Raw genomic sequence first — 5655 nt, 5'->3', positions numbered from 1 at the left:
CTCCTGCGCCCGCGCCCCGCCCCGCCCGCCGCGCTCCCGGGTCCCGCCCCCGGCCGGGCCGCCTCGCGCCGTCACCCCACCGGGAGGGGCCGCCCGCCGGGCTCCTGGGGCCCAGAGGGAAACCTGCTCCCTTGCATCAGCCGGGCGCCCTCGGGGCCGCCGGGAAGCGCCTCCGCGCCCGCCGACCACGTGCACGCCCCTGGGGCCCGCGGGCACCCGAGCCGCCCCTCCCGAGCCTCCGCACCTGGGGTCTCCCGCCTTCTAACACAGGCGGGGCAGCCGGCGGAGGCGGCGGTCTGGGGACCAGAAACTTCTCAGGGACTTGCTATTTAATGAAAAATCCTCCTTGCATCACGATAAAGAGCGTCAGGCTACCTGAGCTCCAAGCCAATTCTGACCGCTTTTCGGATCATCCCCAATCAGGTCGTTCACCTCTCGGTGTCAACAGAACCATTTCACGGGACTGTGTAAAGCTCTAATGTATGTCTGTATGACGTGTTCACAACCGCCAGACACAGGATAGCTGCTCCCGCGACGTTGGCTGCCGCGCCCACCTGCACCACTTGGGACTCAGAGGGGTCTACCGGGAAAAGTGCCCCTCTCCACCCACGCCCCGGGAACACGCGAACCTTGGGTATTTTTCCATGGTTTCCTGGCATTCACCTCATGCCAGAACACTCCGCTCTGCCTCCCTTCTAAGGAGTCCATAAACCTCCACGTATTGTAGGAAGGCGCTTTCTTTCCTGGAGGACACACGGCGTTCCCGCTGGCTCCCAGGCCTGGCTAGGATGGTCAGAACCACAGTGCTGCTACATGCCACAGCCTGCGTTTCTGCAAGTGGACTTGCTGAGTCAGAATGGGTGCATTTTTAATTTCAACAGATGTTGCCAAATTGCTGGGGGCCTCTGAGGCCACAGGACTTGGTTGGCTGTGGCCCAGCCAGAGGCAGAGGTGACGTGCTTGGGGGCAGCGAGCAGTGATTGAGGAACAGAGCGGCGGATCCCGTCCAGGTGCCCTCATTCACCAGGCAAGTGAGGATCCAGGCAGGAGGTAACTAGAGATGAAGTTCATTCGTTTATTCAGCAACAGAGGACACTGGGTGCCTAAGTGCCAGGCATTGTACTGAGCAGCAGCGAACATGTGAGTAAAGATCGCTATTTATGTGTCTGATTTCCTAAAACATGATTTGGGGGCGTGGGAGCAAGAGCCCTGTGGGATACTGGAGCTTTACTAACTGCTGATGGGACACCGAAAGGGATCTTTTGACGGGTGTGTGGCCCCGTCGCGCCCATCCAAATCCCACCTCTCCGGCAAGGCCCACCTCCTCCATGAAGCGGGATAGCGTCCTCCTGCCTCTCCTGCCAGGCGACCTTGACTCCGCATTCTCACGGCATCAGTCCCTTAAGAACTTCCGTGCGGACACATCCGTCTCCTTTGCTGGGGAGGCACAGCAGACGTGGGCCTTTGGAACTGGCCGTCCAGGCTCCATCACTCACTGGCATGTGAACTTGCACAGTTGGGCTCACCCCTCTGAGCTTCTGTTCCTTCCTTAATGGAAGGAGAACGATATCTGCTCAACCGAGTGATGGGAAGACTTAAAGGATGAAGTACGGGACAGAAAGTCTTCGGGGAAGTGAGCTGCACCCTGGGACAGCCAGGCAAAGCGCCTCTCGCATCTCTGAGATTTCAGCACCCGGGAAGTCCTGGCACCAGGGCATGAAGGAGTAGGGGCCCCCCCACAAATAGAGAAAGGTGAAGAAAATCCAGGAAACGGCGAGTAAAATCTAGTCAAGCTCTCTGAGGAGCAGGCCTCAGTAGCAATATCTTGATGGGTTCTCTAGGCTGTATGTGGTGAGCCCAAGCCCGGCCCTGCCCCAGCCTACCCTGGGCTCATGTTTACCCGCTCTCCCCCCAACCCCAACCCCAAAACTCCCTAAGTTCCAAGAACGCAGAGCACTTCTCAGTTCCTCCTAAACCCCATGCCGTCTCTCACTTCCAGTTCTCAGCAGTTGCCATCCCTCTCCATCTGGAAAGGAGCCCCAAACCCCATTCCACCTCAACACCTGACTGGTGGACACATCCTCAGGTCTCAGGGGAAAGGGCCCTTCTTCTGGGAACCCGTTCCTGTCCCAGGCCCCGGCCAGTACCCTCCCCCACCCCCGTTCTCATAGTCATCCTTGTTTAGCCTACAGACACACCGAGCACGTGATGTGGTCATTTTTCAATGTCCCCTTCCCCAGAAAAGAAGAAACCTTCGGTGCATAGGGCTGCTTCTGCCTCGGCTCCCAGCCGTCCCCTGACGCCCGGCCCTCAGGGTCTGCCACACGCATCTGAAGTAGTGAATGAAGAGCTGTGAATGAAATCATCAGGGCTTCAGCTACAGATAAATCCAATAACCACGGGCCCCAGCCAAAGCCACCATTACTCAGCAGTTGCACCATCTGTCCTGCCGTGTTTGCAAGGGTTACAGACGCGTGTCTGAGGGCTGCTGCCGACTCTGCCAACCTGGATGCAGCGAGAAGAAATGAAGCTCTTCCCAGCCTGGCAGAATCTTCAAGTGTGGCAGCAGATGGGACCCGGGGGGCCTCAGAGCCGCTGGGTGAGTGCGAGTGAAAAAACAAAGCAGAGGAATTAGATCTTGTTTTTGAAACTGGGCTGCGTGTTATATAGATTTACTGACTTCCTGACTCTTTTAGAAAGAGAGCACTTAAGATGCTGCCATGGCCTGTACAGTTTGAACTAAATCACACAGAGATTCGGGTCGGGAAGCCAGGCAGACCCGGGTTCAAGTCCAGGTTGTGCCACTATTGGTTCTGCGACCCTGGGCGAGCGACTTTATCGCTGCGCGCCTCAGTTTCCTAATGTGTAAATGGGAATAATACCTGATCTCAGAGAGACAGTGGGAGAATTCAATTGTGTATACAAAACGCCGGGAATTTTTCCTGGTATAAAATTGATGCTAGTAAATGTGAGCTATTTTTAAAATTATTTCCAAAGCATGCCTGACAGAATTTTCCTTGGCTAACGACTCCATTACGTTGATTTGAAATCTCGGATGCCGCGTTGCAGTGAGCTCTCCACTACGAGATCTACACAATATAGGTCAACAGCATGTGGGTGCTTAGACGAAACACACAGCTGTCCTTGTCAGGAGGTGTGCGGGCAATAAGACCAGTCACATGCTGTTTGACGGGAAACCGGGTCAAAACCAGAAGAAATACTCTGAATTCCTGTCAGGAAGGCCTGGGGTGTCAGGCATCTGTTTTCTACACTGCGCGCAGGAAAGCAAAAGCCGTGGATGGGTACAAAGAGAATAAAAGAGGGCGAGCTCACATCTGGTTGGGAGAGGGGGGAGCAGCTGAGTACTCAGGCTTTAAACTAGAGAGCTCCACCCTCTGGTCTTTTAACCTTGAAAACCGCACAACAGTAGCCAACCCAGTCAGGTTCTTGGAACAACCAGCCTGGCTTCGCCCCTAATCTTATCTTCAGCTGCGGCCACATGTTCCAGAATGCTGCCACTATACCCTTTGTAAGTTACTTTCGAGTAGGAGAAAAGGGGGGGCTGTGTGCCCCCGGCCCTCCAAGCTCAGCCATCCCCCTCACTCATCCCCTCCAAACACAGGGAGCTATGGCCTTGAACTGACATTTGACCCACAAGCCAGTGTCATTTGAAGTTTTTCAAAAGCCAGAGATGATAGATGTTGACATGATCTGGCAGCTTCCTCTCCCGGAACCACTGGCCAAATCTTTCAGTAAAGACTGTGCCTCTCCTGCCTCTTAAGAGCAGCCTCCACAGGGGAAGGGGAGTGGAAGGGAGCAAAACTGGAGCCGCCTGCCTGTGTGGAAGCTCTTTCAGTAATTTCAGGGCCACTGAAGTGGTAGATCAGTTGACAGGAGAAAAACACTCTGAGACCTGCCAGATTGTCCCTGAAGGAGAGAAAAAGTACAAAAGGTGAAAGATGAGGAGCAAGCCAGACTCATCCAAGCAGGTCCTTTTCATCGAGCGGCTCCCACTGACCTCTGGTAGCATCAGTCTCCTGGCGTGGAAGGCCAAATGTGCCAAGAACTTTAGCTACAGGCTTTGAAGCTTTGGGAGGCTGAGTACTCCACCCACCATAGTCCTGGGAATGAGCCTCGGGGCAGAGCAGGGTTTTTCCCTTGCAGCCTTCAGGCTGATCCCATTGGACTTGATGCCCACTCTGTCACTTCCTTGCTCTGTGACCTTGGAGCCTTCTAGAAGCCTCTCTGGGCCTCAGCTTTCCCATGCATGGAAGTGGGATCCACAGCCTAAACTGCAGGGCTGTTGTATGTTGACCTAAGGGCCTGGAACACAGGCTCCCTCACTTGAAGCACGCAGAGATTCCACACGACAAACTGCCTCACCTTTCAGAAACTCAGTGGGAGGGAGCAGAACGTGGGAATGGCACATCTTCAGGGAATTTGTAGATATTACACGTAAGGTCTGACTTTCTAGAAGCCATTTTACGCCTTCTGTCAAGAACTTAAGTAGGTCTGAGCTGCGACACCAGACAGAACGGTCAAAGAGTTTCTGTGCTTGTAATGGGCAATGCTGAGGGCATCCTTCTTTCTAGACAATGGGTTCACATGACACGAAATTGGCCGGAGGAGGGGCGCCTGGCTGGCTCAGTCAGTAGAGCATGCGACTTTTGACCTCAGGGTCATGATTTCAAGCCTCATGCTGGGCAGGGAGCCTACTTAAAACTTAAAAAAAGAAATTGCCCAGAGGAGCAATTAATCTAGGATGTGAGAGATGTAAAGAGAAAAGGATCACATAGGTGAGAAGCGTCAAAGGGGAGACCCACCTGCTCGGCGCCGAGCGCAGGCAGTGGTGAAACAGATGCTGGGCTAGACCGCCTGTCGCAGTCTTGGCTCCAGCTCTGCTCATCCTTGCAACCTCCCTGCGTCGTAGCCTGCAAAACGAAGTTGCTATGAGGATTAGTTAACAGCCATGCAGTTCTCAGAACATCAGCCAGCACGGAGAAAGCTGTTAACAACCGCAGCAGACATTCTTGACTCACCGAATATCCAAATATCCCTGGGCTCTCCCTTCTTAGACTCCTTGCAGTTAGGTCGGTTCATGTGACCCATGCTGGTCAATGGGCTCAGAACAAATGTCACATGTCATTTCAGGACTGAAGCGTGTAAGAGCTGGTGCCTGTTTGCCAACCTGTCCTTTCCCTGCCTCTGCCATCATGGAAACCACGTGCTAAGATGGTAGAGCAGCAAAGTGGAAGTAAACTGAGTCACTGACACTGCAGGAGGACACCTGCCTGCAGTCACCAAACTTGTATCCAACACTGTAAGAAATAAACCTTTACTACACCACTGGGATTTCAGTGTATTCTATCCTGACCAATAACAGCTAGTATTAAACATGTAAATCAAGGATGATTAAGAGGGGAAAAGGACAAGTTTTAGAAAATTAGGAAACATCTGCTGAGTACCTGGGATGTTCCAGGACTCATGGGTGGTACTTTTTAAGAATTCTGTTGTTGCTGCAGGAGAGTGGTTCTTAACTGGGGAGTGGTCAGGGCACATCTGACAATGGAGGTATTTTTGGTTGTCACAGCTGAAGGGATACTACTGGCATCCAGTGGGTAGAGGCCAGGGACACTGCTGGAGGACCCTGTAAAG

The 5655-nt window shown here is 53.6% G+C and overlaps 1 long non-coding RNA gene across 3 annotated transcripts; it reads left to right on the top strand.

Annotated features, from left to right (window-relative positions):
* Window positions 1-455: 455 nt before the first annotated feature.
* Window positions 456-5388, top strand: LOC130544046 (uncharacterized). 3 transcript variants are annotated; one of them, XR_008959955.1, is made up of 3 exons: window positions 456-1140; window positions 2186-2599; window positions 5152-5388. It is a non-coding gene; the product is annotated as an uncharacterized LOC130544046 (long non-coding RNA). The 3 variants fall into 3 exon arrangements; XR_008959953.1 differs by having other exon boundaries at window positions 460-1140; window positions 2241-2599; window positions 5152-5385; XR_008959954.1 differs by lacking the exon at window positions 456-1140 and adding an exon at window positions 1147-1752 and having other exon boundaries at window positions 2241-2599; window positions 5152-5386.
* The last annotated feature ends 267 nt before the right edge of the window (window positions 5389-5655 follow it).

Source organism: Ursus arctos, unplaced genomic scaffold, assembly GCF_023065955.2.
Source record: "Ursus arctos isolate Adak ecotype North America unplaced genomic scaffold, UrsArc2.0 scaffold_18, whole genome shotgun sequence".
NCBI classification, from domain to species: domain Eukaryota; kingdom Metazoa; phylum Chordata; class Mammalia; order Carnivora; family Ursidae; genus Ursus; species Ursus arctos.
Note: the sequence above shows the minus strand (reverse complement) of the source record. Positions and strands in the feature narration are given on the sequence as shown.